We start from the raw sequence: 16,057 nt of genomic DNA on the forward strand, positions 1-16,057 counted from the left end.
AGTCGACCGTAGATCGAGTCTTGTTCCAGTAACCCCCATACTTGTTTTGTACTACCACTTGTCCCTGCCGCAGGTAGGGTACGGTTCAGTAAGTCGTCAACCCCTTTCCAGTAGACACCGTACAGAGAGGCCATGGTGGAAGATACCGGTTGTAGCCGGTAGGCAGACCACCTGGTCCGGGGGCATGGGTGTTTCCGGTTGGGACCGAGAGGGGAGGCCACCCCTTAGAGCGCGCAATATAAATTTGATCCCATGCTACGCGAGGTTGTAGCCTCCCCACTTAGAGTTTTGCTTAACAAGTGTCGTGGGTGATTCCAGACACCGATGAGTTAAGCTGGTGTGTGCAAGTTAGGCATGTTTTCAACTAAAAGGCCATAGACGGAATTAGTCCCGGTGGACTAAAGGAATCCGTTACTCGTGGGTAAAGAGTACACCCTCTGCAGAGATTAAAACCTATTCGAAGAGCCGTGTCCATGGTTAAGGATTACAGTCTGGGATGGGTCAAGTGTTGGTCTTAGTGTCGGTCTTCGGAGGAGATATTGTTAAACCAAACTTGGATACCGACTAGTTACTTGTGAGGACCATGATTATTATTTTGTGATGGACTAACCCGTTGCATTATCTGTATTATCGAGTATCCCTGGGACGGTTCTACCTCCTGGATATTCATTGTGATTATTTATTTTATAAGCCCTTTATGTGGTGTCGCTGAGACGCCCGACTGTGGCATTTCTCTTATAAGCCCTTTATGTGGTGTCGCCCAGACGCCCGACTGTGGCATTTCTTTTAAAGCCCTTTATGTGGTGTCGCTCAGACGCCCGACTGTGGCATTTCTCTTATAAGCCCTTTATGTGGTGTCGCTCAGACGCCCGACTGTGGCATTTCTTTTAAAGCCCTTTATGTGGTGTCACTCAGACGCCCGACTGTGGCATTTCTTTTAAAGCCCTTTATGTGGTGTCGCTCAGATGCCCGACTATGGCATTTCTTTTAAAGCCCTTTATGTGGTGTCACTCAGACGCCCGACTGCGGCATTTTATTCCCACTCTATTACTTCTTATTCATGTTGCATGAAAATAACCTGCTTGCATGCATAAAAGATGTTTTATTTATGATTGACGATGTGATCATAGAAGTTTTCAGTGCATGATTATCAATTATATTATCCCAGTGTTCATAATGTTTGCGAGTACATTCAAAGTACTCACTGGCTTGTCCCTGGCTATTGTCTTGGCCAGATTTCTGCTTGGAGAGGAGCGTGGCGATGACAGCCTCGAGACCTAAGCAACGGTGATAGCAGCCTCGTGAAGATAGGAGTTAACCTGGTCAGCTGTTCCTGTGGGAAATGGAGTCCCATAGACACTGATGTCTCTCAAACCGCTTCCGCCATCAACCACTAGAAACCCAATTGTTGTACTCACAGGCCAGAATGGTCTTGTACTACATATTTTGTATTTTTGCTTGGAATTTCTGTATCAAGTTGGTGCCTCATCAGCTAACAGTAATCCTAGGGCTGGTGAGCACGATGGCCACTTTCTGGAAATTTATACCCGGAAAACCGGTCGTGACAAACTTGGTATCAGAGCCAGGCTGACCATTGGCTAATCTTATCTTAGCCAGGTCAATAAACTTAGGCAGACCAACCCATCAAGCCATAACCCAGCCAAGCTTCTCATGCAAGATAGCCACACAGTGACCCAACACCTTTCGGCAGTCGGTGCCCAACCTATCAACCTAACCTATCGCTCATGCGCCAGTGATCGAATCTTAAATAGTCCTTTCTCGCAAGCGTGCAGAGGAAGACTCCGTCCCCTTTTTCCTATAAAAAGGGGCACGCTAGCCCCAACACAGCACAGCACAGCCTCTACCCCAAACCAAGCTACAATGCCTGGTCCTGTCGTGCACAATGAGACCACGGCAACCAACCTTGGAGGCTTTGTGACCATACTCGCAAACCTGACTCGTCGTGCCTATGCGTTAGAAGAGCCCCCAGAATATGTTGTGTACCAAGGACCCATGAGCGGTGAGAACCGTCAATTCTGGGCCACTGTACACATCTACGGTAGGAGTCTAGAGCCCGAGCGCCCCTACAGGTTCACCGGAAGGACAACTTCCTTTGAACCTCAAGCCATCCAACTAGCTGCTCGAGAGGCTATAGTTCATCTCCGGCACTTGTCGCCCAGAGTTAACTGTCGCTCGTTCCACTACTACCCCAGACATGAAGGGTATGGTAGACCACCCCAAGTTGCCAACGGAGATCACGAGACAGATCCCGCATTATTGCACCTAGTGCGCTATGTAAGTGCACTAGAGGTATTGTTTGACCAGATCACCATTGATCTGATCGCAGCTCGAGGAGAGCTGGTTCGTCGAGCCCCGGCGAGAGAAGAGAACGAGCCCAACGCCGACAACCCAGTCGTGCTGTTTGGACACCCGATCGAGTCCCTGAGGCCTGCCCCAGCCATCGGCCAAGGTGCTGTGATAACCCAGAAGTGCTTCGTCGCATGTTGGGAGCACACTCCAACGGGGTTGTGGCCCACAATCCCCAAGATGGTCCTCATCGCTACCCCGAGCCTGCAGCCCCTCAACCCACTCCAGCTAATTCCGACGACGAGACCCGTGGAGGAGCCTCAAGGCACGCCCGCTTGGATGTAAACGAGGTAGACTAAGTCACCCGAGTCGTATCGAGTCCCAGTGTACCCTCGCTTTGTAATCGTGTGGCCTTGTAATTAAATGCCGCCTGTTGTCGTGCCTTTGTTTTAATAGTAGCCTTCCCTGGATACGCCAGTATGCGGTATGAGATTTCTATCCCAGGCACAGTTACCAAAAACCTCCCCGACAACCCCCACGGTAACACATCACTATAGTGAAATGTGTGAATCTGTGGCTTGACCCCGACCCTTGGAACAGAGCTGAAAATTTTCTTTACCATTCACCTCGGTAAAAATGACCCAGCTCCGGTGCTATAAAAAGGCCACCGCGTGACCTTGCCAAGCACCTCTCACCTTGTGCACCACCCTCACAACCATTTCCTAGCCATGCCGAGCCCTAGCATTTATCTGAGAACCCCAGATGCAACCCCGGGTAGTTTTGTCAACATATTGCGGGATTTTACCTGCAGTACCATGGGCGCTAACCAGCCACCCCAGTACGAGTTGTTCAAATCAAGAATCACCCCTTCCACCTCGAGATATTGGGCAGCAGTACACATCCCTCCCGTAAACTGAAACCAAGATCCAACGGAGGTCTCCTTCGTGGGCAAATCTATGCCAACCCCACATATGGCCATAGAAGCTGTTGCATACGAAGCGCTTGCTCGCCTTTGATTCTCGGTACCCTATGCCAGCGACCGAGGGTATTATTACTTCCCGAGCCGTGCAGCACCCGGAGGAGTGACATCTTTTCCCGGTGGACGAATTGAGAGAGACCCAGTCCTGGCCAACCTTGTCCAGTACGTCATCGCTCAAGAGCGTTTAACCCAACGTGTGATGGGTTATCTCCAGAGCCTCGCAGATTTAAATCCTCAGATCGCCATCGGCAGAGCACTAAGGCCCGACCAGGAGAGACACGTGCATCGACTGGTCAATCCACTTCCCCCGATAGAAGAGGAGTGTATCCCAGTACCAGAAACGTTTTCTAGGGACCCCGTCCAGTTACCGTTTCCATTTTAGACGTCGCTGCGGTGTTCATTATTGCAACATTTATTTATGTGTGTGACTTATGCATGATACCCTGAGTTTGTGCGACGAGTCAATTATTTGGCTTCTACTAATGTGTGTAGTTTTTGTTGTGGTTTATGCCCCTTTTAAAATTAACTGTTTTTCCCTCGTAAAATCCTGGAGTGAGATTTCTTTTTTCCTAAGTTGCTACATCTGCACCTTCTCACGACGTGGATTAATTAATTTCACACAGCACCACGGAGCAGACTCACAACCATAATCATTCTAACACATACACTGTTTGCAAAACTTTGCAACGGTGTTACATCCAGCTAATCACCCCCTAACAACAGTTAGCACCCGGCACACCCCATCTACTCCTCGTGATCACCACCACCGCGGAGAGCCAACACCCGAGCAGCAGCGTCGCGACGATCGTCGAGGATCATCGCGCACAGGAGCACGGAGAGCCCCAGCAGTGTCGCCAGCCCTCCGCATATCAGGATCGCAAACCAGTCCGGCATCACCTCCGCCATTAGAGCCTAACCCGAGTTTTTGTAAGCAGTAATGGAGGAAGAAGGAGGAGGAGAAGTGAGGCCAAGTGTGAGGAAGAAGAGAGGGGCACCCCGGCCGTTTTATAGCTTGAGCTCGGTGTACGGTGGGCGAAGTCCACCAACGCCGCTCGTCGCCGATCGCCGGTGTTCGGAGACGAATCCGCGAGCAGTGCCGACAGCGCGCTGGCCCGCGAGGTGAGTGCACGCTGCACCGGCAGCTAGCACACCGCGCACTACCGCGGTACGGCCTAGATGCCCTACGCGCTAGGCGTCGCCGGTGGAGATAGCGCGCGGGAGAGAGGAAGAAGAGAGAACCAGAGGGAGAAGAAGAGGCTGACAGTGGGCCCCGGGTCCACCTGTCGGCCAAAAAGAGCACTATGCTCTCGGGTACGACCAGCGTATATTTAAATTTAGAGGTTATTCTAAATTTATATCCAGCGTAGAAATCTCACGTTTTTGTCCCTAACCGTAGATTTTTCCACGCAGCACCAGTATTCACACTGTGGTTTTTCACCACTTATTGCCCTCTCACTGTAGCCACATTTTTATTGCGTATAGTTTTTCTTAAAACAACTTTGAACAAATCTCGAGGACGAGATTTTTCTTAAGGGGGGTAGTGTTGTGACACCCAAAATTTTTGGCCCTGTTTTATTAATTAAGATTTTGCCAGGAATTAAAACTTTTATTTTTTGGGCTCCCTTTTTATTTTTGAACCATTATCTCCCTTGTTATTATGGAGTTCTTCCCCCAAAGTGAAAACCTTTCAAATATGTTATTGGACTTGTTTAACCTCTCAAGAAAAACTTTTCTTTTACCAGTATGACTAATTACATAATTAATTTGCTTGATATTTATTTTCTTGAAAAATGGTTTTTCAAGGTTATATGGCCATATTTAAACTATAACCATTTGATAAATTCACTTAAAATTCCAACCAAAATTTGGAGATGTCATGTGATGTTTTTAAATCACTTTTATACAAAAATATCTTTTATTCATGAAATATTTTGAGCTCTACACTCAATTTTTCTTCTCTGGTCCAGAGTGCAATTTTGCAGTACAACCCATCTAAATATTTCTTTCTAGCCTCCACCAAAATTATGGGATGTTGGTAGTAGCATATGATTCAACATTATGAAAAAACCTAGTGCTGTTCTTTGAAAATTTTGAGTGAATCAACCTCTTTTCCCTTCTGGTCCAGCCTTGGGATTTCTACTACAACCCTATTTATTTTTGCTCCAGTGACCTTGTGCCTTCTCCTACTTGTAGACAGCCCTACCAAACCCCTAAGTCCAGGAGCATGCACCCATTGGATCATTTTTGGTTCATGAAATAATGCCATTTATCTCCTGTCCAGAATTGTAGTTTTTCAAAGCTTGCACTAACAAGTTTGTGCTTTTCACAAACTAACCTCACCACCCTCTTATTCATCTAAAGAGACCACCATCTGGAGTTTTTGGCCAATCCAAGACCTGCCTAAGTGCCCTTAGCATTTTGTCAAACACCTTACGGGCATGATCTGTTTTGACATGAATTTTGACATTGCACTGTGAGCTTGCACCTTTGATCAAACCAACTTGTCCATTAGGCTCCTAGTTACTCCTAACCTGGGTCTGTTAAGTGCCAGCCTCACCCAAGCCCTGTAGCAGGCCCTGGCATTACGACGAGCACGTCCCGTGCACGGCCAGAGCGCGAGCAGAGCGTGCGTTTGGCACGCGTTTTGCACGTGCCGCGCCCGAGCCGACGCGTCGCGCCCCTGGCCTTGCCACCACTGCAGAGCCACGCCACTCGCTCCCTTCTCACCGCATCACGCCAAGCCGCCCCTCGCCACGTCCCCGGCAAGCCAGGAGCTAGCCAGCACGGCCGCCCGACAGCCCCTTCTCATGTCGGCGCCGCCAAGCCTCTCCCGCTCACCAGCTCGCCCCTGGAGCAGTGCCCGCTCGTCCGCTAGCTCCTGCCGCCATCCCCAGCCCCGCCACGTTGCCCTGCAAGCTACAGAACGTCTGTCGCCGGCAGCCTTATCCACCGCCGCGGAACAGACCTCGTCGCGCTATAAAAGGAGGCCCCCGAGCTCGTCCGAGCACTCAGGCGACCTCAGGCCACCCCCATGGCACCCCCACAGCCAGCAATCGTCGGGGGAAAGCCGTCTTCCCCAACTCCGGCTGGTTCGACCGCCGCCGCGTCCCAGCTCCATTCACCGCAACCAGAGCCCCTCCCGTCTGTCCAACGCCACCAAATGACTCCACTTCGACTTGCGGAGCCACCCAGCTACTCAAACCCGACCGGGAGCCACCGTAGTTCAAACGCCCAAAACTCCCGAAGCCACCGGCCGCCGCGAAGCTCGCCGCCGGCAATTCCCTCCACCCCCGACGACCCTACAACCACCGGGAGGACCGCCTAGGAGTGGCGGATCCATCCCTGCATTCAGATGCCCGCGAAGAACCGTCGTTCGCCGGCGACGATCGCCGGATATACCGCCTCCTCTCGGGGCAGAGGAAGAGGAGGGAGGTCGACTAGTCAAACCTGACCAGTGGGTCCCCCGGGCCCACTGTCAGTGACTCACGCGCCAGCCACGCTGGATAAGTGGAGGCGTAAAGGCTCAAGTACGCCTTCTCTGTGCGAAAGCGTAATCCCGTTCGAAGCGCTTTCTTTTCTGTTTTATTTAAATAACAGATTTGACCAGAACTTTGACTATCTATAACTCTTTGAATATAACTCCAAATGAATTGATTCTTTTTCCTACATCTCTCAAATTCTGTCTAGTTTATTTTAAGATTTATTTGAAAATTTTCCAAACAACTTTTTTGTACTGTTTTTGAAATATGTGTTATTTGCATATTTTTGAAAATAGGATTTTTGGAGAAAGGAAGAAAACTTTCAAAAGTTTTGGAGAACACCCCACCTCTCCACACCTTTAAGGCAAGCATTCTGAATCCCGGAATAATAATTTTGGTGTGATAGTTGACACGTTTATAACAACACCTTATATCGGAGAACTTGTTATTTCATGTGATATGATCATTTGCATGAAGGCATATTAGTGATTTCCTTGCTGTTGGAAATGAATATACTTGTGATGGTAATCACCCTCATGTGCCTTGCATGCATGCCGGAAAGGAATCCGGGAAAGCCTCTGCCTTGGGTAGGAGTGAGCTTGTCGCCGGTCCCCGTCGGGATGGTTATGTCCGGTATGGCATGGTAAGGTATATTGAGTGGTGATTTTGTTGGTTGATATATTTTTGTTATACATGTCATGCAGGGAATTTATAAACCTCCTGAGTCGACCGTAGATCGAGTCTTGTTCCAGTAACCCCCATACTTGTTTTGTACTACCACTTGTCCCTGCCGCAGGTAGGGTACGGTTCAGTAAGTCGTCAACCCCTTTCCAGCAGACACCGTACAGAGAGGCCATGGTGGAAGATACCGGTTGTAGCCGGTAGGCAGACCACCTGGTCCGGGGGCATGGGTGTTTCCGGTTGGGACCGAGAGGGGAGGCCACCCCTTAGAGCGCGCGATATAAATTTGATCCCATGCTACGCGAGGTTGTAGCCTCCCCACTTAGAGTTTTGCTTAACAAGTGTCGTGGGTGATTCCAGACACCGATGAGTTAAGCTGGTGTGTGCAAGTTAGGCGTGTTTTCAACTAAAAGGCCATAGACGGAATTAGTCCCGATGGACTAAAGGAATCCGTTACTCGTGGGTAAAGAGTACACCCTCTGCAGAGATTAAAACCTATTCGAAGAGCCGTGTCCATGGTTAAGGATTACAGTCTGGGATGGGTCAAGTGTTGGTCTTAGTGTCGGTCTTCGGAGGAGATATTGTTAAACCAAACTTGGATACCGACTAGTTACTTGTGAGGACCATGATTATTATTTTGTGATGGACTAACCCGTTGCATTATCTGTATTATCGAGTATCCCTGGGACGGTTCTACCTCCTGGATATTCATTGTGATTATTTATTTTATAAGCCCTTTATGTGGTGTCGCTGAGACGCCCGACTGTGGCATTTCTCTTATAAGCCCTTTATGTGGTGTCGCCCAGACGCCCGACTGTGGCATTTCTTTTAAAGCCCTTTATGTGGTGTCGCTCAGACGCCCGACTGTGGCATTTCTCTTATAAGCCCTTGATGTGGTGTCGCTCAGACGCCCGACTGTGGCATTTCTTTTAAAGCCCTTTATGTGGTGTCGCTCAGATGCCCTACTGTGGCATTTATTTTAAAGCCCTTTATGTGGTGTCGCTCAGACGCCCGACTGCGGCATTTTATTCCCACTCTATTACTGCTTATTCATGTTGCATGAAAATAACCTGCTTGCATGCATAAAATAACCTGCTCAGATGCCCTCACCCTCGTCGCGGATGTCGCCGAGGCCGAGCACCTCCTCGCCGTCGTTCACCTCGGGGCAGCATCTGGCGCGACGACCATCTTGCCCAAACACCCTCACATAGAGGGTCGCGTCACCGTCATACTTGAAGTGGAGGGTGAACCGCCTGCCCAGGCCGCGCGCACGGGCGAATGTCTGCCAACCGCGGGCCAGAGCTATGTTGCCCGTGACGGAGACCTCGACCACGACCCAAGAAGCCTGGCTGCAGCAACCGTCCGCCTGCTGCCAGAGCCCACCTGGACCTGAGGACGGCAGTTTGTCAGCAAAGAAGCGGGGAAGCTGGAGCTAGCTGCCGGCCGGATCCTCCGACCAGACTGTCGGAGTAATGGGCCATGGGTAGGCTAACCCCAGGCCCAGAACCTTTCAAGACATCAGGGTAGGTTGCGCCCCTCAAGACCCCAGGACGAAGAGCAGCCTTCTGAGAGTCGGCGGCAAGGCAGCCGACTACCCACTCGCGGCCGAGTCCCAGGGACGACTTTAGGATGAGCCGACTCCTAACTGGCGACTTCCAGAGAAGCCGGCCATGGGGAGTCGGCCCGCGACGCCAACAAACCCCATGCCCTCATAAAGAGGGACGGGACGGGGATTGGCCACAGTAAGGTCCACTCCCACCCCTTTCCAAGGGCAGGCGTGGCCACAGTGCGCCGTACCCGCGGAGATCTCCGCCCGGCGCAGCACTGTTGACATGCCGGCCCTGACGTCAGCCCCAGTGGGCGGAGTCCTGTGCCCACGACGGCCTGCTGGTATGACCCAGGGACGACGGGTCCCACCAGTCGGCGGGAGTACAGAAGACGGCGAGAGTGCCACCAGTCGGACCAGTTGGGAGTCAGCCTCCAGGAGTCGGCCAGCCCCTCCCACGGGCCCCACGTGCCATTAACCAGACGCGACGGGGAGAGGCAACAGTGATCGCCCGCCAGACGGCGGAGCTGTTGCCACGACCCCATGACCAAGCCTACGTCATTAGAAGCACGGCTACAGTAATCTGCAGCTGGCAAGACCCGCCCGCAGCAGACGCGGCCTTTTGGCTCCGTACCGAGCCAGTCGGCGGGCCCCAGGAGTCGGCGGATAAGACGGTGGCCAGAGAGACTGACGGCTGGGCCCGCGTCCAGCCGGATTACCATTATACCCCTGGGGGGTAGGCCTATATAAACTCCCCAGGGTACCCATGCAAAGGGTTCGATTCCATTAGCACTAGACCAGACCATAGAAGAAGGGGAGAGCTAGCCCTGCCTTCTCCTACCTTCGGAAAACAGCTCAAGGAGCAACCTTGTACACAGTTTGCCATAGTGACCATGCGGAGACCCTGCAGAGCAGCAGTAGGGGTGTTATCTCCACGGAGAGCCCCAAAGCTGGGTAAGATTCGCCGGCGTGCATGCCTTCGCCTTATCTCGTTTCCAGGCACCAGCGACGTTCTACTCGCTCCCACCATGATAAGCCATCATTTGGCATATGTCGCACCCAACCCCCGACATTTGGCGCCCACCGTGGGGTGAGGTGCACCATCGTCCGGAGACCTGCTCTGGACGGGAACCCTTTTACTCCCTGGTGAGCGTAGCCAGCCTGGCGCCAGACGGAGTCTGTGCCGACGCGTTGCATGGCGCTAAGATCGCTTGCGCAGCCAGCTGCCTCACCGATCTTGTCGACGAGGTTCGCCTCTCCAACGAGCCTGCATCCGACGCAGGCACGGGAGGCCCCGAGAGCCTCCTCGCGGGCCTCCTCGACCAACTCCACGTCGCCGGCGAGCCTGCCGTGGACTTGGAGTCTGTAGACTCCACCGACCCGATGCTAGTCGACTCCGACACCGCGTCGCTCAACGCGTTCCCCACCAACGTGGTGGGCTACGACGAGCCGCTCCCTCACGCGGAGAGCGACGGAAGCACCATCACAGAGGTGCTCGTCATCGGTCATGACGAGCATCCCGCCGGAGGAGCGCATGACCCACTCGACGCGGCGCTGCAAGACCTGACCGCGCCCATTCCGGAAGACGCTGACGCCGAGACGCTGGAGGAGCGCTGCCTTCAGCTCGTCGAAGGCGCGAAGAAGCTGGCTAGCATGAGATGCTTGTCAGAAGCCTACCAGCGTGAGATGGATCGCGCTGTGGGTGGCTCGCCAGCCCCAACTGGGCCTAGCCGCCTAGGCGCGGTCCAGCAGCGCGGCGTTGCCATCGCCAATCTGTTCGGGGCAAATCGCCCCGTATACGCCACGCCTGCGGAGAACATCCGAGCTGCCCAGGCGGCAGCAGACGAGCTGGACAACTTCGAGGGTGAAGAGCGTCACCTGATGACAGAGTGAGTCCAGCGGCTCCTCGACGCGGCTGCCACGCAGAACAGGGCCGGCTGCCGCACAGAGGTGCCGCTGCGGCAAAACGACGACTTGCCTCCACGCCGAGACCAAGGCGCGACATATCGGACGCCGACTGGCGGTGTCTGCGGAAGAAAAGACAAGGAGCCAGCTGCCAGCCGCAGTCGGACTCGCATCACCATTGAGCGCGACCAAGAGGGCCGCCCAAGAGCAGTGGAACGACGGGACGACTGTCCGCCTCCTCCTTCTCGCAAGGAAAGGCGAGTCTCCCTGCCGCCTGTTGACCATCCGACTCTCGGCGACCGCCTTGGCCGCCGAGAGGGAGTCGGAGAAAACGACGCCCGCCACCGGATCGACCGACTTCACCGATCCCTGACACTGGAAGAAGAAGACGAGTTGGGTCCGCCTTGTTTCGGGCCCCGCATTCGAGACGAGCCCTTTCCCAAAGGGTTCACGCTCCCGAGAGATACGCCCAAGTACACCGGCTCCGTGAAGCCGGAGGACTGGCTAGTTGACTAGTCCATGGCCGTCAACATAGCGAACGGCAACAAACGTATTGCCGTAAAATACGTTCCGCTCATGGTCTAGGGCACGGCCCGGACATGGCTGAACAGCTTGAAGCCCCGCAGCATCAACAGCTGGGTCGACTTCACTGATGCCTTCGTCCGCAACTTCACCAGCACGTACAAGCGGCCTCCCAAGCCTCGCCAGCTCTCCCTGTGCGTGCAAGGCCCCAACGAGTCAACTCGCGACTACCTCACTCGTTGGGCCGAGCTTCGGAACTCCCGCGAAGGAGTGCACGAGGTGCAGGTTATCGAGTACTTCACCGCCGGGTGCCGGGAAGGCACCCTCCTCAAGCACAAACTCCTCTGCGACGAGCCAGAAACCCTCGACGAGCTGCTGATCATAGCAGATAAGTATGCTACGGCCGACTCCTCCATGAAGGCGGAAATTTAAGTTAGTGCGACTAGCAAAGTGGCCCCTCAGGCTCCTAGAACTCCGGCTGGGGACGCCGGTCGGCGACAGCAGCAGGGCGACCACAAGCGCAAGGCCCCACAGCCGGCTTCCAGCAGCCGGCAGGTGGCGACAGTCGAAGACCAATAGCCAGAAGGGCATCCCCCGCCCAAACGCCAGAAAGGCGGCAAGCCTAACTAGTTGCTGGCTTTCTCATACGAGCAGACTCTAGATGGTCCCTGCCAGTTTCACAGTGGTGCGAAGCCGTCCAACCACACCACCCGAAAATTCCACTGGCTCACCAGAATCGCCAAGGGAGACGGCCTCTTGCCTCCCTCACCCGCTGGGCAGCCGCCTCCTCCTCCACCCCAGCAGCCGACTGTCAGGCCAGTCGGTGCAGTACAAGACGAGTACCCAGAAGAGCACGGAGCCTACATGGTGTTCACCAATGTGGCCGATGATCGACGCAGCAGGCGGTTGCAGCGGCAAGAGGTGAATGCAGTAGCATCAGAGACGCCAGAGTTCATGCACTGTTCTGAGAAGCCCATTAGCTGGAGCAGAGCTGATCAGCCAGAGGTGATGCCGAGTCCGGGTTCCTACGCCCTGGTCTTGGACGCCACTTTTGCCATAGATAGGCGAGCTGCTCGGTTCTCCCGAGTCTTGATAGACGGCGGCAGCAGCATCAACATCATGTACAAGGACACCATGGAGAAGTTAGGAATCAAGCAAAGACAGCTTCAAAATAGTCGGACTGTATTCCACGGCATAGTTCCTGGCCTTTCCTGCTCACCAATCGGCAAGATCCTGATAGATGTCCTCTTCGGAGACAAAGATCACTTTCGCCGAGAGTCAGTTTGGTTTGAAGTGGTGGACCTCGAAAGCCCATACCATGCGTTGCTTGGTCAACCTGCCCTGGCCAAGTTCATGGCGGTCCCCCACTACGCCTACCTCAAGATGAAGATGCCGAGTTCCAAGGGGATTCTGACCATAGCCGGCGACTACAAAAAGTCGTCCGCCTGTGCGGCTGAGAGCAGTCTACTGGCCAAGTCCCTGGTGATCGCAGCTGAGAAGCGGCTCCTTGATCGGGTTGTGGCGATGGCCGGCAAGCAGCCGGAGATGTCGCCCAACCCTAAGGAGTCGGAGGCTGAGGGTTCATTCAAACCGGCCAAAGAGACGAAGAAGATACCCTTGGATCCGGAGCACCCAGAGAGGTACGCTGTCGTAGGCGCAAACCTCGACAGCAAATAGGAAGGCGAGCTCGTCGATTTCCTCCGTGAGAATCGGGACATCTTCGCATGGTCCCCCAAAGACATGCCAGGTGTACCGACGGAACTCGACGAGCACAAGTTACATGTTCGATCTGATGTGAAGCCGGTCAGGCAGCCCTTGCGCCGCCTGTCAGAAGAAAAGAGAAGAGTTGTCGGAGAAGAGATAGCCCGACTCCTAGCGGCCGGCTTCATTATGGAAGTATTCTTTCCAGAGTGGCTAGCCAACCTGGTCCTGGTACTGAAGAAGAACAAGCAGTGGCGAATGTGTATTGACTACACAAGTCTCAACAAAGCTTGCCCCAAGGATCCATTTGCTTTGCCAAGAATTGATCAGGTGATAGACTCCACAGCCGGATGCGAGCTGCTGAGTTTCCTAGAGGCCTATTCAGGATATCACCAGATCAAGCTGAATCCGGCTGACAGACTGAAGACTGCCTTCATCACGCCGTTTGGAGCCTTCTGCTACTTGACCATGACGTTCGGCTTGAGGAATGCCGGCGCCACCTTTTAACGTTGCATGCAGAAGTGCCTCCTCAAGCAACTCGGCAGAAACGCCCATGTTTACGTGGACGATGTGGTGGTGAATACGGAGAAGCGTGGAACACTGCTGGAAGGCCTCAAGGAGACCTTTGAGAACCTGCGCCGATTTTAGATCAAGCTCAACCCTGAGAAGTGCGTCTTCGGAGTACCAGCCGGCCAGCTCCTTGGTTTTCTGGTCTCTGAACGCGGCATAGAATGCAACCCCGTGAAGATCAAGGACATTAAGAGGATGGAAGTACCTAGCCGACTGCTAGACGTGCAAAAATTTACCGGCTGTTTGGCATCCATCAGCCGATTCATCAGTCAGCTGGGCGAGAAAGCTCTCCCCTTATACCAGCTAATGAAGAAGACCACTTTTTTCGAGTGGAACCACGAGGCGGACGAAGCTTTTCTCCAGTTGAAGAAGATGTTGACTACTCCACCCGTTCTGGCGGCTCCGACTCCTAAGGAGCCCATGCTCCTGTACATCGCCGCCACCAGCCGGGTAGTCAGCACAGTTATTGTAGTGGAACGCAAGGAGGAAGGCAAGGCACTACCTATCCAGAGACCGGTATATTACCTGAGCGAAGTGCTGTCGACCTCCAAGCAGAACTACTCCCACTACCAGAAGATGTGATATGGCGTGCACTTTGCCGCCAAGAAGTTGAAGCCTTACTTTCAAGAGCATCCAATCACTATGGTCTGCACAGCCCCACTAGCCGAGATCATCGAAAGCCGAGATGCTTCTGGCCGAGTGGCCAAGTGGGCCATAGAGCTGGCTCCCTACACCATCTACTACCAGCCCCGCACCGCCATCAAGTCGCAAGCCCTGGCCGACTTCCTCGTCGACTGGGCCGAGACCCCGTACCTACCGCCAGCGCCCGACTCCACCCATTGGCGGATGCATTTCGACGGCTCCAAGATGTGCACCGGCTTGGGAGCCGGCGTTGTCCTCACTTCTCCTAAAGGCGACAAGCTCAAATACGCACTACAAATCCACTTCGCCGCCTCCAACAACATAGCCGAATACGAGGCGCTCATTCACGGGCTCCGGCTTGCCAAAGAACTTGGCATTCGCCGGTCCTTTGTTATGGCGACTCCGACTTGGTGGTCCAGCAGTCGTCTGGCGACTGGTGTCAGGACCCCGATTCCAAGTCACATCGATCTAGCCGGTAACACCTCATATCACTTTGCGGCCTCACGCACGGTATTCCCACGGGTGTCGCCTTACCATGGCCCGGGACCATTTGCGCCTTTTGGCTCACGTATATGATAGTGTCGCTAGCATCCATATGACAAAGAACCCGGGCCGATTTGCATTGTATAGAATGAATAAAATAATCACATGTGCCTTTTCTTTTTGAGAAACAATAATCACAAGAGTTAGCAACCTTAACATCAGTCATTGCTTAATTCAGAAAAGCAAACAAGGGAACATAATTAAGTGTAAAATCACATGGAACATGACATGCATTATATATGGAAGAATACATGTGATTAAAATATTTCCGGTGCTTACTAATAATCCCTGAAAGCTTAACATTTTGGTCAAATAGTCAATGTGTATTATTCAAGGATATATACTTTCATGTATGCTACATAATTAGGAAGAGCTCAGACGTAAGAGTCATTCAAAAAACCGTACTTAAGATATTGGCTAGTGGAAAAGAGCCGTGGAAGATGGTGCCAGCCAGACTCGTCTTCGTTCACTCTATGCTAAAATTCACCATCGTAGTCTACAATCGTCATTCTATAATCTTTTTTCTTCAATCAACTGGACTTTTTTCCAATGGAGCCTCTCTTCTGTTGCTGGCAGTTAGGGTCGTAGATTAAAAGTCGGTTGCCTCTTTCCCGCAAAAAAAGTCGGTGGCCTCCGCTACCAATTGATTATCCCGCCGATGATCCATGTCAAAAGGAAAAATAAACAGTCCAAAATGCTAGTGAGCAATATTATATGGAGAAATACCTCCGGCTAAGGAGATCCAATACTTGTGTCTTTCTCCTTAAACGTTGGAGTCATTTTGAATTAGTTGGAGTGTACCTGTGTTTGCCCATGTTCTGGTGTATCTATAAGGCATCAAAGAGTTTCCTTGAGCTAGCTTTGCGATGTTTGCTGGAGCCTGGTGGCCACAAACGCATGAGGTTAATTAATTATGTAGTATTGTTCGATCTAGACATCCTTTTGACGAATCAAGGTGAATATTCGGGAGATCTCATTTAAACATCTAAAGGTAAGAGATAGATTGTGTGTAGAAACTCGTTCAATTTAAAGGTTTCGTAAGCTTCTAGGACTGCACACACGGAAAAAAACTCGATAATATCTTATTCTATCACAACCATAAATGTCAAATCCTATGATTTACTTTAGATGTTTTCTCCAAGATTAACGTGAAGACTCGTTTGATGCTTCTAATTAGTAACT

Source organism: Triticum urartu, chromosome 7A, assembly GCF_056163025.1.
Source record: "Triticum urartu cultivar PI428250 chromosome 7A, HENAU_Tu73, whole genome shotgun sequence".
Classification (NCBI taxonomy): Eukaryota; Viridiplantae; Streptophyta; class Magnoliopsida; order Poales; family Poaceae; genus Triticum; species Triticum urartu.